Consider the following 27,611-nt stretch of genomic DNA (forward strand, 5'->3'; position numbering starts at 1 on the left):
AGTCGGTGTGAGCAGGGCAGAGTGTACTGACACTCAAGTCAGTGAGTGCATAGCAGAGTGTGCTGACACCCCAGTCAGTGTGTGCAGGGCAGAGTGTGCTAACACACCAGTCAGTGTGTGCAGGGCAGAGTGTGCTGACACCCCAGTCAGTGAGTGCAGGGCTGAGTGTGCAGATGCATCAGTCAGTGTGTGCAGGGCAGAATGTGCTGACACCCCAGTCAGGGTGTGCAGCGCAGAGTGTGCTGACACCCCAGTCAGGGTGTGCAGCGCAGAGTGTGCTGACAACCCAGTCAGGGTGTGCAGGGCAGAGTGTGCTGACACCCCGGTCAGGGTGTGCAGGGCAGAGTGTGCTGACACCCCAGTCAGGGTATGCAGGGCAGAGTGTGCTGACAACCCAGTCAGGGTGTGCAGGGCAGAGTGTGCTGACACCCCAGTCAGGGTGTGCAGGGCAGAGTGTGCTGACACCCCAGTCAGGGTGTGCAGGGCAGAGTGTGCTGACACCCCAGTCAGGGTGTGCAGGGCAGAGTGTACTGACACCCCAATCAGTGTGTGCAGGGCAGAGTGTGCTGACACCCCAGTCAGGGTGTGCAGGGCAGAGTGTGCTGACACCCCAGTCAGGGTGTGCAGGGCAGAGTGTGCTGACACCCCAGTCAGGGTGTGCAGGGCAGAGTGTGCTGACACCCCAGTCAGGGTGTGCAGGGCAGAGTGTGCTGACACCCCAGTCAGGGTGTGCAGGTCAGAGTGTGCGGACACCCCAGTCAGTTTGTGCAGGGCAGAGTGTGCTGACACCCCAGTCAGGGTGTGCAGGGCAGAGTGTGCTTACACTCCAGTCAGGATGTGCAGGGCAGAGTGTGCTGACACCCCAGTCAGGATGTGCAGGGCAGAGTGTGCTGACACCCCAATCAGTGTGTGCAGGGCAGAGTGTACTGACACCCCAGTCAGTGTGTGCAGGGCAGAGTGTGCAGATACATCAGTCAGTGTGTGCAGGGCAGAGCGTGCTAACACACCACTCAGTGTGTGCAGGGCATTGTGTGTAGACAGCTAAGTCAGTGTTTGCAGGGCAGAGTGTGCTATCACACCAGTCAGTGTTTGCAGGGCAGAGTGTGCTATCACACCAGTCAGTGTGTGCAGGGCAGATTGTGCTATCACACCAGTCAGTGTGTGCAGGGCAGAGTGTGCTATCACACCAGTCAGTGTGTGCAGGGCAGAGTGTGCAGATAGCTTAGTCAGTGTGTGCAAGGCAGAGTGTGCTGACACCCCAGTCAGTGTGTGCAGGGCAGAGTGTGCTGACACCCCAGTCATTGTGTGCAGGGCAGAGTGTACTGACACCCCAGTCAGTGTTTGCAGGGCAGTGTGTGTAGACAGTTTAGTCAGTGTTTGCAGGACAGAGTGTGCTATCTCAGCAGTCAGTGTGTGCAGGCCAGAGTGTGCTATCACACCAGTCAGTGTGTGCAGGTCAGAGTGTGCAGATAGCTTAGTCAGTGGGTGCAAGGCAGAGTGTGCTGACACCCCAGTCGGTGTGAGCAGGGCAGAGTGTACTGACACTCAAGTCAGTGTGTGCATAGCAGAGTGTGCTGACACCCCAGTCTGTGTGTGCAGGGCAGAGTGTGCTGACACCCCAGTCAGTGTGTGCAGGGCAGAGTGTGCAGATGCATCAGTCAGTGTGTGCAGGGCATGGTGTGCTGACACCCGAATCAGTTTGTGCAGGGCAGGGTGTGCTGACACCCCAGTCAGTTTTTGCAGGGCAGAGTGTGCTGACACCCCAGTCAGTTTTTTCAGGGCAGAGTGTGCTGACACCCCAGTCAGTGTGTGCAGGGTAGAGTGTGCTGACACCCCAGTCAGTGTGTGCAGGGCAGATTGTGCTGACACCCCAGTCAGTGTGTGCAGGGCAGAGTGTGCTGACATCCCAGTCAGTGTGTGCAGGGCAGAGTGTGCTGACACCCCAGTCAGTGTGTGCAGGGCTGAGTGTGCTGACACCCCAGTCAGTGTGTGCAGGGCAGGGTCTGCTGACATCCCAGTTAGTGTGTGCAGGGCAGAGTGTGCTGACACCCCAGTCAGTGTGTGCAGGGCAGGGTGTGCTGACACCCCAGTCAGAGTGTACAGGGCAGGGTGTGCTGACACCCCAGTCAGTGTGTGCAGGGCAGGTTGTGCTGACACCCCAGTCAGTTTGTGCAGGGCATGGTGTGCTGACACCCGAATCAGTTTGTGCAGGGCAGGGTGTGCTGACACCCCAGTCAGTTTGTGCAGGGAAGGGTGTGCAGACACCCCAGTCACTGTGTGCAGGGCAGGGTTTGCTGACACCCCAGTCAGTGTGTGCAGGGCAGGGTGTGCTGACACCCCAGTCAGTGTGTGCAGGGCAGGGTGTGCTGACAAACCAGTCAGTGTGTGCAGGGCAGGGTGTGCTGACAAACCAGTCAGTGCTGATACACCAGTCAGTTTGTGCAGGGTAGGGTGTGCTGACACCCCAGTCAGTGTGTGCAGGGCAGAGAGTTCTGGCACCCCAGTCAGTGTGTGCAGGGCAGAGTGTGCTAACACCCAGTCAGTGTGTGCAGGGCAGAGTGTGCTGACAACCCCGTCGGTGTGTGCAGGGCAGAGAGTGCTGATACCCCAGTCGGTGTGTGCAGGGCAGAGAATGCTGACACCCCAGTCAGTGTGTGCAGGGCAGAGTGTGCTGAAACCCCAGTCAGTGTGTGCAGGGCAGAGTGTGCTGACACCCCAGTCAGTGTGTGCAGGGCAGAGTGTGTTGACACCCCAGTCAGTGTGTGCAGGGCAGAGTGTGCTGACACCCCAGTCAGTTTGTGCAGGGCAGAGTGTGCTGACACCCCAGTCAGGGTGTGCAGGTCAGAGTGTGCAGATACATCAGTCAGTGTGTGCAGGGCAGAGCGTGCTAACACACCACTCAGTGTGTGCAGGGCAGAGTGTGCTGACACCCCAGTCAGGGTGTGCAGGGCAGAGTGTGCTGACACCCCAGTCAGGGTGTGCAGGGCAGAGTGTGCTGACACCCCAGTCAGGGTGTGCAGGGCAGAGTGTGCTGACACCCCAGTCAGGGTGTGCAGGGCAGAGTGTGCTGACACCCCAGTCAGGGTGTGCAGGGCAGAGTGTGCTGACACCCCAGTCAGGGTGTGCAGGGCAGAGTGTGCTGACACCCCAGTCAGGGTGTGCAGGGCAGAGTGTGCTGACACCCCAGTCAGGGTTTGCAGGGCAGAGTGTGCTGACACCCCAGTCAGGGTGTGCAGGGCAGAGTGTGCTTACACCCCAGTCAGTGTGTGCAGGTCAGAGTGTGATGACACCCCAGTCAGTGTGTTCAGGGCTGAGTGTACAGACAGCTTAGTCAGTTTGTGCAGGACAGGGTTTGCTGACACCCCAGTCAGTGTGTGCAGGGCTTAGTGTGCTATCACACCAGTCAGTGTGTGCAGGGCAGAGTGTGCTGACACCCCAGTCAGTCTTTGCAAAGTGTGCTGACACCCCAGTCAATGTGTGCAGGGTAGAGTGTGCTGACTCCCCAGTCAGTGTGTGCAGGGCAGGATGTGCTGACACCCCAGTCAGTGTGTGCAGGACAGATTGTGCTGACACCCCAGTCAGTGTGTGCAGTTCAGAATGTGCTGACACCCTAGTCAGTGTGTGCAGGGCAGTGTGTGTAGACAGCTAAGTCAGTGAGTGCAGGGCAGAGTGTGCTATCACGCCAGTCAGTGTGTGCAGGGCAGAGTGTGCTATCACACCAGTCAGTGTGTGCAGTGCAGAGTGTGCAGATAGCTTAGTCAGTGTGTGCAAGGCAGAGTGGGCTGACACCCCAGTCAGTGTGTGCAGGGCAGAGTGTGCTGACACCCCAGTCAGTGTGTGCAGGGCAGAGTGTGCTGACACCCCAGTCATTGTGTGCAGGGCAGAGTGTGCTGACACCCCAGTCAGTGTGTGCAGGGCAGAGTGTGCTGACACCCCAGTCAGTGTGTGCAGGGCAGAGTGTGCTGACACCCCAGTCAGTGTGTGCAGGGCAGAGTGTGCTGACACCCCAGTCAGTGTGTGCAGGGCAGAGTGTGCTGACACCCCAGTCAGTCTGTGCAGAGTGTGCCGACAGCCCAGTCAATGTGTGCAGGGCAGAGTGTGCTGACACCCCAGTCAGTGTGTGCAGGGCTGGGTGTGCTGACACCCCAGTCGGTGTGTACAGGGCAGAGTGTGCTGACACCCCAGTCGGTGTGAGCAGGGCAGAGTGTACTGACACTCAAGTCAGTGTGTGCATAGCAGAGTGTGCTGACACCCCAGTCTGTGTGTGCAGGGCAGAGTGTGCTGACACCCCAGTCTGTGTGTGCAGGGCAGAGTGTGCTGACACCCCAGTCAGTGTGTGCAGGGCTGAGTGTGCAGACAGCTTAGTCAGTTTGTGCAGGACAGGGTTTGCTGACACCCCAGTCAGTGTGTGCAGGGCTTAGTGTGCTATCACACCAGTCAGTGTGTGCAGGGCAGAGTGTGCTGACACCCCAGTCAGTCTGTGCAAAGTGTGCTGACACCCCAGTCAATGTGTGCAGGGCAGAGTGTGCTGACTCCCCAGTCAGTGTGTGCAGGGCAGGATGTGCTGACACCCCAGTCAGTGTGTGCAGGACAGATTGTGCTGACACCCCAGTCAGTGTGTGCAGTTCAGAATGTGCTGACACCCTAGTCAGTGTGTGCAGTGCAGAGTGTGCTGACACCCCAGTCAGTGTGTGCAGGGCAGTGTGTGTAGACAGCTAAGTCAGTGAGTGCAGGGCAGAGTGTGCTATCACACCAGTCAGTGTGTGCAGGGCAGAGTGTGCTATCACACCAGTCAGTGTGTGCAGTGCAGAGTGTGCAGATAGCTTAGTCAGTGTGTGCAAGGCAGAGTGGGCTGACACCCCAGTCAGTGTGTGCAGGGCAGAGTGTGCTGACACCCCAGTCAGTGTGTGCAGGGCAGAGTGTGCTGACACCCCAGTCATTGTGTGCAGGGCAGAGTGTGCTGACACCCCAGTCAGTGTGTGCAGGGCAGAGTGTGCTGACACCCCAGTCGGTGTGAGCAGGGCAGAGTGTACTGACACTCAAGTCAGTGTGTGCATAGCAGAGTGTGCTGACACCCCAGTCTGTGTGTGCAGGGCAGAGTGTGCTGACACCCCAGTCTGTGTGTGCAGGGCAGAGTGTGCTGACACCCCAGTCAGTGTGTGCAGGGCAGAGTGTGCAGATACATCAGTCAGTGTGTGCAGGGCAGAGTGTGCTAACACACCAGTCAGTGTGTGCAGGGCAGAGTGTGCTGACACCCCAGTCAGTGTGTGCAGGGCTGAGTGTGCAGATGCATCTCTCACTGTGTGCAGGGCAGAATGTGCTGACACCCCAGTCAGTATGTGCAGGACAGAGTGTGCTGACACCCTAGTCAGTGTGTGCAGGGCAGACTGTGCTGACACCCCAGTCAGTGTGTGCAGGGCAGGGCAGGGTGTGCTGACACCCCAGTCAGTGTGTGCTGGGCAGAGTGTGCTGACACCCCAGTCAGTGTGTGCAGGGCAGAGTGTGCTGACACCCCAGTCAGTGTGTGCAGGGCAGAGTGTGCTGACAACCCAGTCAGTGTGTTCAGGGCAGAGTGTGCTGACACCCCAATCAGTGTGTGCAGGGCAGAGTGTGCTGACACCCCAGTCAGTCAGTGTGTGCAGGGCAGAGTGTGCTGACACCCCAGTCAGTGTGTGCAAGGCAGAGTGTGATGACACCCCAGTCAGTGTGTGCAGGGCACAGTGTGCTTACACAAAAGTCAGAGTGTGCTAACACACCAGTCAGTGTGTTCAGGGCAGAGTGTGCTGGCACACCAGTTAGTGTGTGCTGACGCCCCAGTCAGTGTGTGCAGGGCAGGGTAGGGTGTGCTGACACCCCAGTCAGTGTGTGCTGGGCAGAGTGTGCTGACACCCCAGTCAGTGTGTGCAGGGCAGAGTGTGCTGACACCCCAGTCAGTGTGTGCAGGGCAGAGTGTGCTGACACCCCAGTCAGTGTGTGCAGGGCAGAGTGTGCTGACACCCCAGACAGTGTGTGCAGGGCAGAGTGTGCTGACACCCCAGTCAGTGTGTGCAGGGCAGAGTATGCTGACACCCCAGTCAGTGTGTGCAGAGCAGAGTGTGCTGACACCCAAGTCAGTGTGTGCAGGGCAGAGTGTGCTGACACCCCAGTCAGTGTGTGCAGGGCAGAGTGTGCTGACTCCCCAGTCAGTGTGTGCAGGGCATAGTGTTCTGACACCCCAGTCAGTGTGTGCAGGGCAGGGTAGGGTTTGCTGACACCCCAGTCAGTGTATGCAGGGCAGAGTGTGCTGACACCCCAGTCAGTGTGTGCAGGGCAGAATGTGCTGACACCCCCACTCATTGTGTGCAGGGCAGAGTGTGCTGACACCCCAGTCAGTGTGTGCAGGGCAGAGTGTGCTGACACCCCAGTCAGTGTGTGCAGGGCAGAGTGTGCTGACACAAAAGTCAGAGTGTGCTAACACACCAGTAAGTGTGTTCAGGGCAAAGTGTGCTGACATACCAGTCAGTGTGTGCTGACAAACCAGTCAGTGTGTGCAGGGCATAGTGTGCTGACACCCCAGTCAGTGTGTGCAGGGCAGGGTAGGGAATGCTGACACCCCAGTCAGTGTGTGCAGGGCAGAGTGTGCTGACACCCCAGTCAGTGTGTGCAGGGCAGAGTGTGCTGACACCCCAGTCAGTGTGTGCAGGGCAGAGTGTGCTGACACCCCAGTCAGTGTGTGCAGGGCAGAATGTGCTGACACCCCAGTCAGTGTGTGCAGGGCAGAGTGTGCTGACACCCTAGTCAGTGTGTGCAGGGCAGAGTGTGCTGACACCCCAGTCAGTGTGTGCAGGGCAGAGTGTGCTGACACCCCAGTCAGTGTGTACAGGGCAGAGTGTGCTGACACCCCACTCAGTGTGTGCAGGGCAGAGTGTGCTGACACCCCACTCAGTGTGTGCAGGGCAGAGTGTGCTGACACCCCACTCAGTGTGTGCAGGGCAGAGTGTGCTGACACCCCACTCAGTGTGTGCAGGGCAGAGTGTGCTGACACCCCACTCAGTGTGTGCAGGGCAGAGTGTGCTGACACCCCACTCAGTGTGTGCAGGGCAGAGTGTGCTGACACCCCAGTCAGTGTGTGCATGGTAGAGTGTGCTGACACCCCAGTCAGTGTGTGCGGGGCAGAGTGTGCTGACACCCCAGTCAGTGTGTGCAGGGCAGAGTGTGCTGACACCCCAGTCAGTGTGTGCAGGGCAGAGTGTGCTGACACCCCAGTCAGTGTGTGCAGGGCAGAGTGTGCTGACACCCCAGTCAGTGTGTGCAGGGCTGAGTGTGCTGACACCCCAGTCAGTGTGTGCAGGGCAGAGTGTGTTGACACCCCAGACAGTGTGTGCAGGGCAGAGTGTGCTGACACCCCAGTCAGTGTGTGCAGGGCAGAGTGTCCTGACACCCCAGTCAGTGTGTGCAGGGCAGGGTGTGCTGACACCCCAGTCAGTGTGTGCAGGGCAGGGTGTGCTGACACCCCAGTCAGTGTGTGCAGGGCAGGGTGTGCTGACACCCCAGTCAGAGTGTACAGGGCAGGGTGTGCTGACACCCCAGTCAGTGTGTGCAGGGCAGGGTGTGCTGACACCCCAGTCAGTGTGTGCAGGGCAGGGTGTGCTGACACCCCAGTCAGTTTGTGTAGGGCATGGTGTGCTGACACCCCAGTCAGTTTGTGCAGGGCAGGGTTTGCTGACACCCCAGTCAGTTTGTGCAGGGAAGGGTGTGCTGACACCACAGTCAGTGTGTGCAGGGCTGAGTGTGCAGACAGCTTAGTCAGTTTGTGCAGGGCAGGGTTTGCTGACACCCCAGTCAGTGTGTGCAGGGCAGGGTGTGCTGACACCCCAGTCAGTGTGTGCAGGGCAGGGTGTGCTGACAAACCAGTCAGTGTGTGCAGAGCAGGGTGTGCTTACAAACCAGTCAGTGCTGATACACCAGTCAGTTTGTGCAGGGTAGGGTGTGCTGACACCCCAGTCAGTGTGTGCAGGGCAGAGAGTTCTGGCACCCCAGTCAGTGTGTGCAGGGCAGAGTGTGCTAACACCCAGTCAGTGTGTGCAGGGCAGAGTGTGCTGACAACCCCGTCGGTGTGTGCAGGGTAGAGAGTGCTGACACCCCAGTCGGTGTGTACAGGGCAGAGAATGCTGACACCCCAGTCACTGTGTGCAGGGCAGAGTGTGCTGATACCCCAGTCAGTGTGTGCAGGGCAGAGTGTGCTGACACCCCAGTCGGTGTGTGCAGGGCAGAGAGTGCTGACACCCCAGTCAATCTGTGCAGGGCTGAGTGTGCTGACACCCCAGTCAGTGTGTGTAGGGCAGAGTGTGCTGACACCCCAGTCAGTGTGTGTAGGGTAGAGTGTGCTGACACCCCAGTCACTGTGTGCAGGGCAGAGTGTGCTAACACCCCAGTCAGGGTGTGCAGGGCAGAGTGTGCTGACTCCCCAGTCAGTGTGTGCAGGGCAGAGTGTGCTGACACTCCAGTCAGTGTGTGCAGGGCAGGGTGTGCTGACTCCCCAGTCAGTGTGTGCAGGGAAGAGTGTGCTGACACTCCAGTCAGTGTGTGCAGGGCAGAGTGTGCTGACACCACAGTCAGTGTGTGCAGGGCAGGGTGGGGTGTGCAGGGCAGAGTGTGCTGACACCATAGTCAGTGTGTGCAGGGCATTGTGTGCTGACACTTCAGTCAGTGTGTGCAGAGCAGAATGTGCTGACACCCTAGTCAGTGTGTACAGGGCAGAGTGTGCTGACACCCCAGTCAATGTGTGCAGGGCAGGGTGTGCTGACATCCCAGTCAGTGTGTGCAGGTCAGAGTGTGCTGACACACTAGTTAGTGTGGCCAGGGCAGAGTGTGCTGACACCCCAGTCAGTCTGTGCAGAGTGTGCTGACACCCCAGTCAGTGTGTGCAGGGCAGAGTGTGCTGACACAAAAGTCAGAGTGTGCTAACACACCAGTAAGTGTGTTCAGGGCAAAGTGTGCTGACATACCAGTCAGTGTGTGCTGACAAACCAGTCAGTGTGTGCAGGGCAGCGTGTGCTGACACCCCAGTCAGTGTGTGCAGGGCAGAGTGTGGTGACACCCCAGTCAGTGTGTGCAGGGCAAAATGTGGTGACACCCCAGTCAGTGTGTGCAGGGCAGATTGTGCTAACACACCAGTCAGTGTGTGCAGGGCAGAGTGTTCTGACACCCCAGTCAGTGTGTGCAGGGCAGAGTGTGCTGACACACCTGTCAGTGTGTGCAGGACAAAGTGTGCTGACACCCCAGTCAGTGTGTGCAGGGTAGAGTGTGCTGACACCCCATTCAGTGTGTGCAGAACAGAGTGTGCTGACACACCAGTCAGTGTGTGCAGACAGCTTAGTCAGTGTGTGCAAGGCAGAGTGTGCTGACACCCCAGTCAGTGGGTGCAGGGCAGAGTGTGCTGGCACCCCAGTCAGTGGGTGCAGGGCAGAGTGTGCTGACACCCCAGTCAATGTGTGTAGGGCAGAGTGTGCTGACACCCCTGTCAGTGTGTGCAGGGCAGAGTGTTCTGACACTCCAGTCAGTGTGTGCAGGGCAGAGTGTGCTGACACTCCAGTCAGTGTGTGCAGGGCAGAGTGTGCTGACACCCCAGTCAGTGTGTGCAGGGCAGTGTGTGCTGACACCCCAGTCTGTGTGTGCAGGGCAGAGTGTGCTGACACCCCAGTCAGTGTGTGCAGGGCAGAGTGTGCTGACACCCCAGTCAGTGTGTGCAGGACAGATTGTGCTGACACCCCAGTCAGTGTGTGCAGGGCAGAGTGTGCTGACACACCAGTCAGTGTGTGCAGGTCAGAGTGTGCAGATACATCAGTCAGTGTGTGCAGGACATAGTGTGCAGACATAGCAGTCAGGGTGTGCAGACAGCTTAGTGAGTGTGTGTAAGGCAGAGTGTGCTGACACCCCAGTCAGTGTGTGCAGGGCACAGTGTGCTGACACACTAGTCAGTGTGTGCAGGGCAGATTGTGCTGACACCCATGTCAGTGTGTGCAGGGCAGGGTGTGCAGACAGCTTGGTCAGTGTGTGCAGGGCAAAGTGTGCTGACACACCAGGCAGTGTGTGCAGGGCAGAGTGTGCTATCACACCAGTCAGTGTGTGCAGGGCAGAGTGTGCTAACACACCAGTCAGTGTGTGTAGGGCAGTGTGTGCAGATAAATCAGTCAGTGTGTGCAGGACAGAGTGTGCTGATACACCAGTCAGTGTGTGCAGGGCAGAGTGTGCAGACACCTCAGTCAGTGTGTGCAGGACAGGGTGTGCAGACACCTCAGTCAGTGTGTGCAGGGCAGTGTGCGCAGACACCTCAGTGTGGACAGGGCAGGGTGTGCAGACACCTCAGTCAGTGTGTGCAGGGCAGAGTGTGCAGATACCCCAATCAGTGTGTGCAGGTCAGGGTGTGCTGACAGCTTAGTCAGTGTGTGCAGGCAGAGTGTGCTGACACACCTGTCAGTGTCTGCAGGGCAGAGTGTGCTGACACACCTGTCAGTGTCTGCAGGGCAGAGTGTGCTGACACACCTGTCAGTGTCTGCAGGGCAGAGTGTGCTATCACACCTGTCAGTGTGTGCAGGGCAGAGTGTGCTGACACCCCAGTCAGTGTGTGCAGGGCAGAGTGTGCTGACACCCCAGTCAGTGTGTGCAGGGCAGAGTGTGCTGACACCCCAGTCAGTGTGTGCAGGGCAGAGTGTGCTGACACCCCAGTCAGTGTGTGCAGGGCAGAGTGTGCTGACACCCCAGTCAGTGTGTGCAGGGCAGAGTGTGCTGACAACCCAGTCAGTGTGTGCAGGGCAGAGTGTGCTGACACCCCAGTCAGTGTGTGCAGGGAAGAGTGTGCTAACACACCAGTCAGCGTGTTCAGAGCAAAGTGTGCTGACACACCAGTCAGTGTGTGTTGACACCCCAGTCAGTGTGTGCAGGGCAGAGTGAGCTGACACCCCAGTCAGTGTGTGCAGGGCAGAGTGTTCTGACACCCCAGTCAGTGTGTGCAAACAGCTTAGTCAGTGTGTGCAAGGCAGAGTGTGCTGATACCCCAGTCAGTGTGTGCTGGGCTGAGTGTGCAGACACCCCAGTCAGTGTGTGCAGGGCTGAGTGTGCTAACACACCAGTCAGCGTGTGCAGGGCAGGGTGTGCCGACAGCTTAGTCAGTGTGTGGAGGGCAGAGTGTGCCATCACACCAGTCAGTTTGTGCAGGGCATAGTGTGCTGACACCCCAGTCAGTGTGTGCAGGGCAGGGTGTGCCGACAGCTTAGTCAGTGTGTGGAGGGCAGAGTGTGCCATCACACCAGTCAGTGTGTGCAGGGCATAGTGTGCTGACACCCCAGTCAGTGTGTGCAGGGCAGCGGAGGGTGTGCTGACACCCCAGTCAGTGTGTGCAGGGCAGAGTCTGCTGACACCCTAGTCAGTGTGTGCAGGGCAGGGTGTGCAGACAGCTTAGTCATTGTGTGCAGGGTAGAGTGTGCTGACACAAAAGTCAGTGTGTGCAGGGCAGAGTGTGCTGACACCCCAGTCAGTGTGTGCAGGGCAGAGTGTGCTGACACCCCAGTCAGTGTGTGCAGGGCAGAGTGTGCTGACACCCCAGTCAGTGTGTGCAGGGCAGAGTGTGCTGACACCCAAGTCACTGTGTGCAGGGCAGAGTGTGCTGACACCCCGTCAGTGTGTGCAGGGCAGAGTGTGCTGACACCCCAGTCAGTGTGTGCAGGGCAGAGTGTGCTGACACCCCACTCAGTGTGTGCAGGGCAAAATGTTCTGACACCCCACTCAGTGTGTGCAGGGCAGAGTGTGCTGACAACCCAGTCAGTGTGTGCAGGCAGCTTAGTCAGTGCGTGCATGGCAAAGTGTGCTGACACCCCAGTCAGTGTGTGCAGGGCAGAGTGTGCTATCACACCAGTCAGTGTGTGCAGGGCATAGTGTGCTGACACCCCAGTCAGTGTGTGCAGGGCAGCGGAGGGTGTGCTGACACCCCAGTCAGTGTGTGCAGGGCAGAGTCTGCTGACACCCCAGTCAGTGTGTGCAGGGCAGAGTGTGCTGACACCCCAGTCAGTGTGTGCAGGGCTGAGTGTGCTGACACCCCAGTCAGTGTGTGCAGGGCAGAATGTTCTGACACCCCACTCAGTGTGTGCAGGGCAGAGTGTGCTGACAACCCAGTCAGTGTGTGCAGGGCAGATTGTGCTGACACCCCAGTCAGTGTGTGCAGGACAGGGTGTGCTGGCAGCTTAGTCAGTGCGTGCATGGCAAAGTGTGCTGACACCCCAGTCAGTGTGTGCAGGGCAGAGTGTGCTATCACACCAGTCAGTGTGTGCAGGGCAGAGTGTGCTGACACCCCAGTCAGTGTGTGCAGGGCAGAGTGTGCTGACACCCCAGTCAGTGTGTGCAGGGCAGAGTGTGCTGACACCCCAGTCAGTGTGTGCAGGGCAGAATGTTCTGACACCCCAGTCAGTGTGTGCAGGGCAGAGTGTGCTGACAACCCAGTCAGTGTGTGCAGGGAAGATTGTGCTGACACCCCAGTCAGTGTGTGCAGGACAGGGTGTGCAGGCAGCTTAGTCAGTGCGTGCATGGCAAAGTGTGCTGACACCCCAGTCAGTGTGTGCAGGGCAGAGTGTGCTATCACACCAGTCAGTGTGTGCAGGGCAGAGTGTGCTGAAATCCCAGTCAGTGTGTGCAGGGCAGAGTGTGCTGACACCCCAGTCAGTGTGTGCAGGGCAGAGTGTGCTGACACCCCAGTCAGTGTGTGCAGGGCAGAGTGTGCTGACACCCCAGTCAGTGTGTGCAGGGCAGAGTGTGCTGACACCCCAGTCAGAGTGTGCAGGGCAGAGTGTGCTGACACCCCAGTCAGTGTGTGCAGGGCAGAGTGTGCTGACAACCCAGTCAGTGTGTGCAGGGCAGAGTGTGCTGACACCCCAGTCAGTGTGTGCAGGGAAGAATGTGCTAACACACCAGTCAGCGTGTTCAGAGCAAAGTGTGCTGACACACCAGTCAGTGTGTGTTGACACCCCAGTCAGTGTGTGCAGGGCAGAGTGAGCTGACACCCCAGTCAGTGTGTGCAGGGCAGAGTGTTCTGACACCCCAGTCAGTGTGTGCAAACAGCTTAGTCAGTGTGTGCAAGGCAGAGTGTGCTGATACCCCAGTCAGTGTGTGCCGGGCTGAGTGTGCAGACACCCCAGTCAGTGTGTGCAGGGCTGAGTGTGCTAACACACCAGTCAGCGTGTTCAGGGCAAAGTGTGCTGACACACCAGTCAGTGTGTGCTGACACACCAGTCAGTGTGTGCAGGGCAGAGTGTGCTGAAACCCCACTCAGTGTGTGCAGGGCAGAGTGTGCTGACACCCCAGTCAGTGTGTGCAGGGCAGGGTGTGCCGACAGCTTAGTCAGTGTGTGGAGGGCAGAGTGTGCCATCACACCAGTCAGTTTGTGCAGGGCATAGTGTGCTGACACCCCAGTCAGTGTGTGCAGGGCAGGGTGTGCCGACAGCTTAGTCAGTGTGTGGAGGGCAGAGTGTGCCATCACACCAGTCAGTGTGTGCAGGGCATAGTGTGCTGACACCCCAGTCAGTGTGTGCAGGGCAGCGGAGGGTGTGCTGACACCCCAGTCAGTGTGTGCAGGGCAGAGTCTGCTGACACCCTAGTCAGTGTGTGCAGGGCAGGGTGTGCAGACAGCTTAGTCATTGTGTGCAGGGTAGAGTGTGCTGACACAAAAGTCAGTGTGTGCAGGGCAGAGTGTGCTGACACCCCAGTCAGTGTGTGCAGGGCAGAGTGTGCTGACACCCCAGTCAGTGTGTGCAGAGCAGAGTGTGCTGACACCCCAGTCAGTGTGTGCAGGGCAGAGTGTGCTGACACCCAAGTCAGTGTGTGCAGGGCAGAGTGTGCTGACACCCCAGTCAGTGTGTGCAGGGCAGAGTGTGCTGACACCCCAGTCAGTGTGTGCAGGGCAGAGTGTGCTGACACCCCAGTCAGTGTGTGCAGGGCAGAGTGTGCTGACACCCCACTCAGTGTGTGCAGGGCAAAATGTTCTGACACCCCACTCAGTGTGTGCAGGGCAGAGTGTGCTGACAACCCAGTCAGTGTGTGCAGGCAGCTTAGTCAGTGCGTGCATGGCAAAGTGTGCTGACACCCCAGTCAGTGTGTGCAGGGCAGAGTGTGCTATCACACCAGTCAGTGTGTGCAGGGCATAGTGTGCTGACACCCCAGTCAGTGTGTGCAGGGCAGCGGAGGGTGTGCTGACACCCCAGTCAGTGTGTGCAGGGCAGAGTCTGCTGACACCCTAGTCAGTGTGTGCAGGGCAGGGTGTGCAGACAGCTTAGTCATTGTGTGCAGGGTAGAGTGTGCTGACACAAAAGTCAGTGTGTGCAGGGCAGAGTGTGCTGACACAAAAGTCAGTGTGTGCAGGGCAGAGTGTGCCGACACCCCAGTCAGTGTGTGCAGGGCAGAGTGTGCCGACACCCCAGTCAGTGTGTGCAGGGCAGAGTGTGCCGACATCCCAGTCAGTGTGTGCAGGGCAGAGTGTGCTGACACCCCAGTCAGTGTGTGCAGGGCAGAGTGTGCTGACACCCCAGTCAGTGTGTGCAGGGCAGAGTGTGCTGACACCCCAGTCAGTGTGTGCAGGGCAGAGTGTGCTGACACCCCAGTCAGTGTGTGCAGGGCAGAATGTTCTGACACCCCACTCAGTGTGTGCAGGGCAGAGTGTGCTGACAACCCAGTCAGTGTGTGCAGGGCAGATTGTGCTGACACCCCAGTCAGTGTGTGCAGGACAGGGTGTGCTGGCAGCTTAGTCAGTGCGTGCATGGCAAAGTGTGCTGACACCCCAGTCAGTGTGTGCAGAGCAGAGTGTGCTATCACACCAGTCAGTGTGTGCAGGGCAGAGTGTGCTGACACCCCAGTCAGTGTGTGCAGAGCAGAGTGTGCTATCACACCAGTCAGTGTGTGCACGGCAGAGTGTGCTGACACCCCAGTCAGTGTTTGCACGGCAGAGTGTGCTGACACCCCAGTCAGTGTGTGCACGGCAGAGTGTGCTGACACCCCAGTCAGTGTGTGGAGGGCAGAGTGTGCTATCACACCAGTCAGTGTGTGCAGGGCAGAGTGTGCAGATGCATCTGTCAGTGTGTGCAGGACAGAGTTTGCTGACACACCAGTCAGGGTGTGCAGACAGCTTAGTCAGTGTATTCAAGGCAGAGTGTGCTGACACCCCAGTCAGTGTGTGCAGGGCTGAGTGTGCTGACACAAAAGTCAGAGTGTGCTAACACACCAGTCAGTGTGTTCAGGGCAAAATGTGCTGACACCCCAGTCAGTGTGTGCAGGGCAGAGTGTGCTGACACCCCAGTCAGTGTGTGCACGGCAGAGTGTGCTGACACCCCAGTCAGTGTGTGCACCGCAGAGTGTGCTGACACCCCAGTCAGTGTGTGCACGGCAGAGTGTGCTGGCACCCCAGTCAGTGGGTGCAGGGCAGAGTGTGCTGACACCCCAGTCAATGTGTGCAGGGCAGAGTGTGCTGACACCCCTGTCAGTGTGTGCAGGGCAGAGTGTTCTGACACTCCAGTCAGTGTGTGCAGGGCAGAGTGTGCTGACACTCCAGTCAGTGTGTGCAGGGCAGAGTGTGCTGACACCCCAGTCAGTGTGTGCAGGGCAGTGTGTGCTGACACCCCAGTCAGTGTGTGCAGGGCAGAGTGTGCTGACACCCCAGTCAGTGTGTGCAGGGCAGAGTGTGCTGACACCCCAGTCAGTGTGTGCAGGACAGATTGTGCTGACACCCCAGTCAGTGTGTGCAGGGCAGAGTGTGCTGACACACCAGTCAGTGTGTGCAGGTCAGAGTGTGCAGATACATCAGTCAGTGTGTGCAGGACATAGTGTGCAGACATACCAGTCAGGGTGTGCAGACAGCTTAGTGAGTGTGTGTAAGGCAGAGTGTGCTGACACCCCAGTCAGTGTGTGCAGGGCACAGTGTGCTGACACACCAGTCAGTGTGTGCAGGGCAGATTGTGCTGACACCCATGTCAGTGTGTGCAGGGCAGGGTGTGCAGACAGCTTGGTCAGTGTGTGCAGGGCAAAGTGTGCTGACACACCAGGCAGTGTGTGCAGGGCAGAGTGTGCTATCACACCAGTCAGTGTGTGCAGGGCAGAGTGTGCTAACACACCAGTCAGTGTGTGTAGGGCAGTGTGTGCAGATAAATCAGTCAGTGTGTGCAGGACAGAGTGTGCTGATACACCAGTCAGTGTGTGCAGGGCAGAGTGTGCAGACACCTCAGTCAGTGTGTGCAGGACAGGGTGTGCAGACACCTCAGTCAGTGTGTGCAGGGCAGTGTGCGCAGACACCTCAGTGTGGACAGGGCAGGGTGTGCAGACACCTCAGTCAGTGTGTGCAGGGCAGAGTGTGCAGATACCCCAATCAGTGTGTGCAGGTCAGGGTGTGCTGACAGCTTAGTCAGTGTGTGCAGGCAGAGTGTGCTGACACACCTGTCAGTGTCTGCAGGGCAGTGTGCTGACACACCTGTCAGTGTCTGCAGGGCAGAGTGTGCTGACACACCTGTCAGTGTCTGCAGGGCAGAGTGTGCTGACACACCTGTCAGTGTCTGCAGGGCAGAGTGTGCTATCACACCTGTCAGTGTGTGCAGGGCAGAGTGTGCTGACACCCCAGTCAGTGTGTGCAGGGCAGAGTGTGCTGACACCCCATTCAGTGTGTGCAGGGCAGAGTGTGCTGACACCCCAGTCAGTGTGTGCAGGGCAGAGTGTGCTGACAACCCAGTCAGTGTGTGCAGGGCAGAGTGTGCTGACACCCCAGTCAGTGTGTGCAGGGAAGAGTGTGCTAACACACCAGTCAGCGTGTTCAGAGCAAAGTGTGCTGACACACCAGTCAGTGTGTGTTGACACCCCAGTCAGTGTGTGCAGGGCAGAGTGAGCTGACACCCCAGTCAGTGTGTGCAGGGCAGAGTGTTCTGACACCCCAGTCAGTGTGTGCAAACAGCTTAGTCAGTGTGTGCAAGGCAGAGTGTGCTGATACCCCAGTCAGTGTGTGCCGGGCTGAGTGTGCAGACACCCCAGTCAGTGTGTGCAGGGCTGAGTGTGCTAACACACCAGTCAGCGTGTTCAGGGCAAAGTGTGCTGACACACCAGTCAGTGTGTGCTGACACACCAGTCAGTGTGTGCAGGGCAGAGTGTGCTGAAACCCCACTCAGTGTGTGCAGGGCAGAGTGTGCTGACACCCCAGTCAGTGTGTGCAGGGCAGGGTGTGCCGACAGCTTAGTCAGTGTGTGGAGGGCAGAGTGTGCCATCACACCAGTCAGTTTGTGCAGGGCATAGTGTGCTGACACCCCAGTCAGTGTGTGCAGGGCAGGGTGTGCCGACAGCTTAGTCAGTGTGTGGAGGGCAGAGTGTGCCATCACACCAGTCAGTGTGTGCAGGGCATAGTGTGCTGACACCCCAGTCAGTGTGTGCAGGGCAGCGGAGGGTGTGCTGACATCCCAGTCAGTGTGTGCAGGGCAGAGTCTGCTGACACCCTAGTCAGTGTGTGCAGGGCAGGGTGTGCAGACAGCTTAGTCATTGTGTGCAGGGTAGAGTGTGCTGACACAAAAGTCAGTGTGTGCAGGGCAGAGTGTGCTGACACCCCAGTCAGTGTGTGCAGGGCAGAGTGTGCTGACACCCCAGTCAGTGTGTGCAGGGCAGAGTGTGCTGACACCCCAGTCAGTGTGTGCAGGGCAGAGTGTGCTGACACCCAAGTCAGTGTGTGCAGGGCAGAGTGTGCTGACACCCCAGTCAGTGTGTGCAGGGCAGAGTGTGCTGACACCCCAGTCAGTGTGTGCAGGGCAGAGTGTGCTGACACCCCAGTCAGTGTGTGCAGGGCAGAGTGTGCTGACACCCCACTCAGTGTGTGCAGGGCAAAATGTTCTGACACCCCACTCAGTGTGTGCAGGGCAGAGTGTGCTGACAACCCAGTCAGTGTGTGCAGGCAGCTTAGTCAGTGCGTGCATGGCAAAGTGTGCTGACACCCCAGTCAGTGTGTGCAGGGCAGAGTGTGCTATCACACCAGTCAGTGTGTGCAGGGCATAGTGTGCTGACACCCCAGTCAGTGTGTGCAGGGCAGCGGAGGGTGTGCTGACACCCCAGTCAGTGTGTGCAGGGCAGAGTCTGCTGACACCCTAGTCAGTGTGTGCAGGGCAGGGTGTGCAGACAGCTTAGTCATTGTGTGCAGGGTAGAGTGTGCTGACACAAAAGTCAGTGTGTGCAGGGCAGAGTGTGCTGACACAAAAGTCAGTGTGTGCAGGGCAGAGTGTGCCGACACCCCAGTCAGTGTGTGCAGGGCAGAGTGTGCCGACACCCCAGTCAGTGTGTGCAGGGCAGAGTGTGCCGACACCCCAGTCAGTGTGTGCAGGGCAGAGTGTGCTGACACCCCAGTCAGTGTGTGCAGGGCAGAGTGTGCTGACACCCCAGTCAGTGTGTGCAGGGCAGAGTGTGCTGACACCCCAGTCAGTGTGTGCAGGGCAGAGTGTGCTGACACCCCAGTCAGTGTGTGCAGGGCAGAATGTTCTGACACCCCACTCAGTGTGTGCAGGGCAGAGTGTGCTGACAACCCAGTCAGTGTGTGCAGGGCAGATTGTGCTGACACCCCAGTCAGTGTGTGCAGGACAGGGTGTGCTGGCAGCTTAGTCAGTGCGTGCATGGCAAAGTGTGCTGACACCCCAGTCAGTGTGTGCAGGGCAGAGTGTGCTATCACACCAGTCAGTGTGTGCAGGGCAGAGTGTGCTGACACCCCAGTCAGTGTGTGCAGGGCAGAGTGTGCTGACACCCCAGTCAGTGTGTGCAGGGCAGAGTGTGCTGACACCCCAGTCAGTGTGTGCAGGGCAGAATGTTCTGACACCCCAGTCAGTGTGTGCAGGGCAGAGTGTGCTGACAACCCAGTCAGTGTGTGCAGGGAAGATTGTGCTGACACCCCAGTCAGTGTGTGCAGGACAGGGTGTGCTGGCAGCTTAGTCAGTGCGTGCATGGCAAAGTGTGCTGACACCCCAGTCAGTGTGTGCAAGGCAGAGTGTGCTATCACACCAGTCAGTGTGTGCAGGGCAGAGTGTGCTGACACCCCAGTCAGTGTGTGCAGGGCAGAGTCTGCTGACACCCTAGTCAGTGTGTGCAGGGCAGGGTGTGCAGACAGCTTAGTCATTGTATGCAGGGTAGAGTGTGCTGACACAAAAGTCAGTGTGTGCAGGGCAGAGTGTGCTGACACCCCAGTCATTGTGTGCAGGGCAGAGTGTGCCGACACCCCAGTCAGTGTGTGCAGGGCAGAGTGTGCCGACACCCCAGTCAGTGTGTGCAGGGCAGAGTGTGCCGACACCCCAGTCAGTGTGTGCAGGGCAGAGTGTGCTGACACCCCAGTCAGTGTGTGCAGGGCAGAGTGTGCTGACACCCCAGTCAGTGTGTGCAGGGCAGAGTGTGCTGACACCCCAGTCAGTGTGTGCAGGGCAGAGTGTGCTGACACCCCAGTCAGTGTGTGCAGGGCAGAATGTTCTGACACCCCACTCAGTGTGTGCAGGGCAGAGTGTGCTGACAACCCAGTCAGTGTGTGCAGGGAAGATTGTGCTGACACCCCAGTCAGTGTGTGCAGGACAGGGTGTGCAGGCAGCTTAGTCAGTGCGTGCATGGCAAAGTGTGCTGACACCCCAGTCAGTGTGTGCAGGGCATAGTGTGCTATCACACCAGTCAGTGTGTGCAGGGCAGAGTGTGCTGAAACCCCAGTCAGTGTGTGCAGGGCAGAGTGTGCTGACACCCCAGTTAGTGTGTGCAGGGCAGAGTGTGCTGACACCCCAGTCAGTGTGTGCTGACACCCCTGTCAGTGTGTGCAGGGCAGAGTGTGCTGACACGCCTTTCAGTGTGTGCAGGGCAGAGTGTGCTGACACCCCAGTCAGTGTGTGCAGGGCAGAGTGTGCTGACACCCCAGTCAGTGTGTGCAGGGCAGAGTGTGCTGACACCCCAGTCAGTGTGTGCGGGGCCGAGTGTGCTGACACCCCAGTCAGTGTGTGCAGGGCAGAGTATGCTGACACCCCAGTCAGAGTGTGCTGACACCCCAGTCAGTGTGTGCACGGCAGAGTGTGCTGACACCCCAGTCAGTGTGTGCACGGCAGAGTGTGCTGACACCCCAGTCAGTGTGTGCACGGCAGAGTGTGCTGACACCCCAGTCAGTGTGTGCACGGCAGCGTGTGCTGACACCCCAGTCAGTGTGTTCAGGTCAGGGTGTGCTGACACCCCAGTCAGTTTGTGTAGGGCAGAGTGTGCTGACACACCAGTCAGTGTGTGGAGGGCAGAGTGTGCTATCACACCAGTCAGTGTGTGCAGGGCAGAGTGTGCAGATGCATCTGTCAGTGTGTGCAGGACAGAGTTTGCTGACACACCAGTCAGGGGGTGCAGACAGCTTAGTCAGTGTATGCAAGGCAGAGTGTGCTGACACCCCAGTCAGTGTGTGCAGGGCTGAGTGTGCTGACACAAAAGTCAGAGTGTGCTAACACACCAGTCAGTGTGTTCAGGGCAAAATGTGCTGACACCCCAGTCAGTGTGTGCAGGGCAGAGTGTGCTGACACCCCAGTCAGTGTGTGCACGGCAGAGTGTGCTGACACCCCAGTCAGTGTGTGCACCGCAGAGTGTGCTGACAACCCAGTCAGTGTGTGCACGGCAGAGTGTGCTGACACCCCAGTCAGTGTGTGCACGGCAGGGTGTGCTGACACCCCAGTCAGTGTGTTCAGGGCAGGGTGTGCTGACACCCCAATCAGTTGTGCAGGGCAGGGTGTGCTGACACCCCAGTCAGTGTGTGCAGGGCTGAGTGTGCTGACACAAAAGTCAGAGTGTGCTAACACACCAGTCAGTGTGTTCAGGGCAAAATGTGCTGACACCCCAGTCAGTGTGTGCAGGGCAGAGGGTGCTGAAACCCCAGTAAGTGTGTGCAGGGCAGGGTAGGGTGTGCTGACACCCCAGTCAGTGTGTGCAGGGCATGGTGTGCTGACACCCCAGTCAGTGTGTGCAGGGCATGGTGTGCTGACACCCCAGTCAGTGTGTGCAGGGCAGGGTGTGCTGACACCCCAGTCAGTGTGTGCAGGGCAGGGTAGTGTGTGCTGACACCCCAGTCAGTGTGTGCAGGGCAGGGTGTGCTGACACCCCAGTCAGTGTGTTCAGGGCAGGGTGTGCTGACACCCCAATCAGTTGTGCAGGGCAGGGTGTGCTGACACCCCAGTCAGTGTGTGCAGGGCTGAGTGTGCTGACACAAAAGTCAGAGTGTGCTAACATACCAGTCAGTGTGTTCAGGGCAAAATGTGCTGACACCCCAGTCAGTGTGTGCAGGGCAGAGTGTGCTGAAACCCCAGTAAGTGTGTGCAGGGCAGAGTGTGCTGACACCCCAGTCAGTGTGTGCAGGGCAGGGTAGGGTGTGCTGACACCCCAGTCAGTGTGTGCAGGGCATGGTGTGCTGACACCCCAGTCAGTGTGTGCAGGGCATGGTGTGCTGACACCCCAGTCAGTGTGTGCAGGGCAGGGTGTGCTGACACCCCAGTCAGTGTGTGCAGGGCAGGGTAGTGTGTGCTGACACCCCAGTCAGTGTGTGCAGGGCAGAGTGTGCTGACACCCCAGTCAGTGTGTGCAGGTCAGGGTGTGCTGACAGCTTAGTCAGTGTGTGCAGGCAGAGTGTGCTGACACACCTGTCAGTGTCTGCAGGGCAGAGTGTGCTATCACACCTGTCAGTGTGTGCAGGGCATTGAGTGTTAACACACCAGTCATTGTGTGCAGGGCAGAGTGTGCAGATACATCAGTCAGTGTGTGCAGGACAGAGTGTGCTGACACACCAGTCAGTGTGTGCAGGACAGGATGTGCAGAGAGCTTAGTCAGTGTGTGCAAGGCAGAGTGTGCTGACACCCCAGTCAGTGTGTGCAGGGCAGAGTGTGCTGACACCCCAGTCAGTGTGTGCAGGGCAGAGTGTGCTGACACCCCAGTCAGTGTGTGCAGGGCAGAGTGTGCAGATACATCTGCTGCAGAATGTAAAGCAGTGAGTATACAAGATCCTTTCTTACATGTCGCCCCCAGGTCTCACCGTCATTCTGTAATATGTTGCCTCCAGCTTTAAGATTGACATTTCTAGTACGCTAAACTTTTACTAACTTATAACTAGCTGGTATAATTCATGGTTGTCAATGTGCATCTGAAACAGTTTTCTATGTCTGCTGTTCTTTGTCTGCATTTGGGCTTTAACACATCATTCCCCCAATGACAATGTTTTACACAAAGCTCCAGATCTGTATAGTTATTGTTAATATACAGAAAGGCCCAACAGGAGATTTCTTTTTTGCATCTTTTGTAAGTTTTTTTATTCTCCCTCAGCCCCTCCGTGTATCCAGCTTAACAGGGCTGAGCGGACCGTCCTATTCTTCCTACATTTATTTCCCAGCAGCACACGGCTTCTCCTTGGTGCTTCAGGCCAGCTTACCATTTATACTCGGCCAAACAGTCTATGGAGAATTTTAGAGACGGCAGGGCGCATGCTCGACTGACAGCATTGGAGCCATGGGATGGAACATGAGGGGGATTTTCTATAAGGGGGAGATTTAAATATGAGTTGAATTGGCATACACAAATAAATATGGTCTTAATTTTTTTCATACATAATTAGGATTTTGGGCCCTTTTAAGTGAACAGTTATTATAACAAACATTTTTACAGTGTATGCAGTTTCCAATGACCACATAATTTTGCAGGCATTTACTTAATTTTTTTTCTGCAAAATCGTGACGTCTTTGTAGTTCTGGCAAACTATGTAGTTAATAATTTATTCATTATTAATCAGGATGGTTAAATATAAACAAACATAAAAATATTGTTCGTCTGTTACTTAAAGGGGTTGTCCTGTCACATTGCAAGATATTGATTACCTATGCTTAGTATATGTCATCAATATCAGATTAGTGGGGGTCCAACACCCGGCACCCCACTGATCAGCTATTATAAGCTCCGGCCTAATATAAACACATTGAATAGAGTTACAATAAGGGGTCCCAGTCAATGTAAAGCGATCATCACCAGACAATGCAGATCAGGTCCTAGAACAGCTTAGAACAGCTGATCTTTGGGGATACAGTATATCACAAAAGTAAGTACACCCCTCACATTTTTGTAAATATTTTATTATATCTTTTCATGGGACAACACTGAAGATGTGACACTTTGATATAATGTAAAGTAGTCAGTGTAGAGCTTGTATAACAGTGTAAATTTGGTGTGCCCTCTAAATATCTCACACAGCCACTAATGTATAAACCGCTGGCATCAAAGGGGAGTACATCCCTAAGTGAGAATGGCCAAATTGTGCCCAAAGTGTCAATATTTTGTGTGGCCACCATTATTTTCAAACACTTAGTTCTCTTGGGCATGGAGGTCACAAGAGCTTCACAGGTGGCCACTGGAATCCTCTTCCACTCCACCATGACGACATCACGGAGCTGGTGGATGATAGAGACCTTGCGCTCCTCCACCTTCTGTTTCAGCATGCCTCACAGGGTTTAGGTCTGGAGACATGCTTGGCCAGTCCAGCACCTTTACCCTCAGTTTCTTTAGCAAGGCAGCGGTCGTCTTGGAGGTGTGTTTGAGGTCATTATGTTGGAATACTGCCCTGCGGTTCGGCTTCCGAAGGGAGGGGATCATGCTCTGCTTCATTATGTCACAGTACATATTGGCATTCATGGTTCCGTCAATGAACTGTAGCTCCCCACAGCCAGCAGCACTCCTGCATCACCAAACTATGACACTCCCACCACCATGCTTGACTGTAGGCAGGACACACTTGTCTTTGTACTTATCACCTGCTAGCCACCACACACGCTTGACAACATCTGAGCCAAATAAGTTCATCTTGGTCTCACCAGAACACAGGACTTGGTTTCAGCAATCCATGTCCTTAGTCTGCTTGTTTTCAGAAAAGTGTTTGCGGGCATTTTTGTGTATCATCTTTAGAAGAGGCTTCCTTCTGGGACGACAGCCATGCAGAAAAATTTGATGCAGTGTATGATCTGAGCACTGACAGGCTTGACATCTTGTGACTGAAATGCACTACAACATTATTGTGTTTTATCTCCACTATATAGGCAGAACACCGCCGCCACTCTCCACCTGGCGGCAGAATACCCTTGCCACTGTCCACCTGGCAGCCGACCACCACCGCCACTGTCCACCTGGCAGCCGATCACCACTGCCAATCTCCACCTGGCAGCCGACCACCACCGCCACTCTCCACCTGGCAGCCGACCACCACCGCCACTCTCCACCTGGCAGCCGACCACCACCGCCACTCTCCACCTGGCAGCCGACCACCACCGCCACTCTCCACCTGGCAGCCGACCACCACCGCCACTCTCCACCTGGCAGCCGACCACCACCGCCACTCTCCACCTGGCAGCCGACCACCACCGCCACTCTCCACCTGGCAGCCGACCACCACCGCCACTCTCCACCTGGCAGCTGACCACCACCACCACTCTCCACCTGGCAGCCAACCACCACTCTCCACCTAGCGGCTGACCACCACCGCCACTCTTCACCTGGCAGCCGACCACTACCGCCACTCTCTACCTGGCAGCCGACCACCACCGCCACTCTCCACCTGGCAGCCGACCACCACCGCCACTCTCCACCTGGCAGCCGACCACCACCGCTACTCACCACCTGGCAAATAAAAAATGTTTTGGTCTCTACCTTTCGTTCCTACCTATTTCATTTCATTTTCTTTACCCTTTTTGCTTACATGCTGCTCTCCAGACTGGGCAACTCCCTGTGCTTTCTTTTCTAAACTCACAACCAGAGCTGGCACTGCTTGGCTCAATGGTGCAGCTCTGCCTTCTGCCCGCCCAATACACAGCATTGGCTGTTAGTAACCTGCCCCAGCACTGACCTCATTCACTCCAGCGTTGGCATTGACTAAGCAGTGATCTAGAAAGGGGCTGGAGATTGTACAAGTTAAGGGAAAGCCCCTCATGACTGGAATTGGCTGGGAGGGATAATTTGGAACAATGCAGGGAAACTGGTGGGAGTAAGGGAGTAAGGTAGGAGAGTATTTAAGAAAAAAAAGTGTGGGAAAAGAGGCCATATTAGTCTGCTGGGTGTGTAAAGTTAACACGTGTCCCCCTCCCTCACCATTAACCTACCTCATGGAGAACGTGGAGGCCATGCTACAACAGCTGCGGACAGAGGCAGGACTGAGGGGTGATGCATGGCTGAGGGAGCAGCATTCCACCATGTGCGTCGGAGCCCCAGCCCGTGATGACAAATGGGTGCTGATTCCCTGCCCGCGAGTCAGCCAGATAAAGTGTTTTTTTAAAACCAAAAATTCTAATTATTATCCCCTACAGTCCAGACCACAGGTACTGGATCATTTTCAAGATGTGGTGAAAGAGGAACTTATCAAGATGGATAATCAAAGAGAAACATCGGCCTATAGTATTCTTACAAGAAAAGAAAAACTAGCACTGAAGGATATAAAAAACAACACAAATATCGTAGTCCGTAAGGCTGATAAGGGGGGTGCCATCATTATCCTGGACTCTGATTTGTACCATCAATGTAATTTGTTGATGTTGCAAAACAGAGATATTTATGAGATTTAAGGAAGTGATCCTACAATTACATTTCAAAAGAAATTATTACATTTATTAAAGGGGGGTCTGGAGGATGGTGTGTTGTCACAGAAAATTTTTGATTATTTATATGTTGACACCCTGGTGACACCCATCTTCCATTCGCTCCCAAAAATTACATAAACCCGGGTTCCCCCCAAAATTCCGACCGATTGTTTCTGGGATAGAGTCGATCAATGAGAAATTAGGGGCATGGGTGGACAGCATGCTCCAACCACTAGTGAGAGAGTAACCTGGTTATATTAAGGACACAAAGACGATACTACGAGTATTTGACAGATTTGTATGGGAATAGAATTACAGCTGGTTGACAGCTGATGTTGTAGCCCTGTACCCCTCAATAGAGTTTGAAGTAGCTGTCCCAGCACTGAAATATTTTCTTGATAGGTACAGCAATTATGATTGTCAAACTAAATTATTTTTGGTAAATTCAGTGAAGTTCATATTAAAACATAATTTTTTCAGTTTTTGTGGAGTTTATTATCTCCAAAAGCGAGGAGTGAGTATGGGTGGAAAATTTTCCTAACATCACGATGGGATATTGGGAGGAAATAGTTCTCTTTGCAGATACTAATCCATTTTTGGAGAGGATTATATGGATAGGTAGATATATTGATGACCTCCTGTTGGTGTGGAATGGCGATGATAATGATGCAAAAGAATTTATTATCTTCTTGAACAATAATAATTTCAATCTTAAAATTACTTCTAATTATCAGGAAACCGAAATTAATTTTTTGGACGTCATGCTCCGCACCAACAGGGGGTCATCGCAAGTTGTGGTTCTTCCCTACAATAAAGAAACTGATGTTAACCGCATTTTAAAACCCAATTCATGCCACCTTCAACATGTCACCTTTAAGGGTTAAAAGGAACTGTTCTGACCCTAAGTCAGTGGTGAAATAAAAAAGTAGTGTGAAAAACTTGAACTTAGAGGTTACTCTCATAAAACATTAAAACAAGCTGAAAAAAAGTGAGTAAAATCAACAGGGATTTTCTCATAAAAGTAAAAATGAAAAAATTACCTACAGATAATGTCATTTATTTCACCACTCAAAACAGCAGGGACTATAATAAAATTATTAAGGTTATTAATTTTTTTTTACAAGTGCTGTACCAAGATAGGAAAGTAAAAAAAAGTCCTAGAAAACAACCAAATCCGTTTCTCAGCCGAAAAAAGAACATACAATCGGATCTTTGGTGTCACCCAGCTTATTTATTGAAAATAAATCAAACACTGACAGGAACTGGCTAAAAACCACAGGTTTTTTTGGTTGTGGCAAAAATATATGCATCAGCTGCAAACATATCATTAAATGCAAGGATTTTCCCTCTGTTAGTACAGGTATCACATACCCTATACAGGATTTTATAAATTGTGACACCACAGGGGTGATTTACAATGACATATACAGTTATATGAAAAAGTTTGGGCACCCCTATTAATCTTAAGCTTAATGTTTTATAAAAATTGGTGTTTTTGCAACAGCTATTTCAGTTTGATATATGTAATAACTGTTGGACACAGTAATGTTTCTGCCTTGAAATGAGGTTTATTGTACTAACAGAAAATGTGCAATCTGCATTCAAATAAAATTTGACAGGTGCATAAGTATGGGCACCCTTATCATTTTATTGTTTTAAATACTGCTACCTACTTTTTACTGACTTACTAAAGCACTTTTTTTGTGTAACACCTGCACATGGAACTGTCAGAGCAGCTACTGGTATACTGGGACTTACAGACACTAAGAAGAGCTTTGCAGCTGCTGTTAAACAGGGACCTACAGACATTAATCGTTTTTTCCCTGAGCTGCAGTGGACTACAATTCCCATGGACCCTTGTTTCAGTCAGATGACACAGCCTGGAAGGATAGGAGGGAGGAGGGACTTGGGGGAGGGAGCTGGAGAGAAAGTGAAAGTAAAACTAGAGAGGAAAGGAAGTGTGGCAGCTTGTTGTTGTGAAAGACGGAG

Source organism: Phyllobates terribilis, unplaced genomic scaffold (assembly GCF_046119375.1).
Source record: "Phyllobates terribilis strain yellow unplaced genomic scaffold, ASM4611937v1 Scaffold_7__3_contigs__length_470593459, whole genome shotgun sequence".
NCBI lineage: Eukaryota > Metazoa > Chordata > Amphibia > Anura > Dendrobatidae > Phyllobates > Phyllobates terribilis.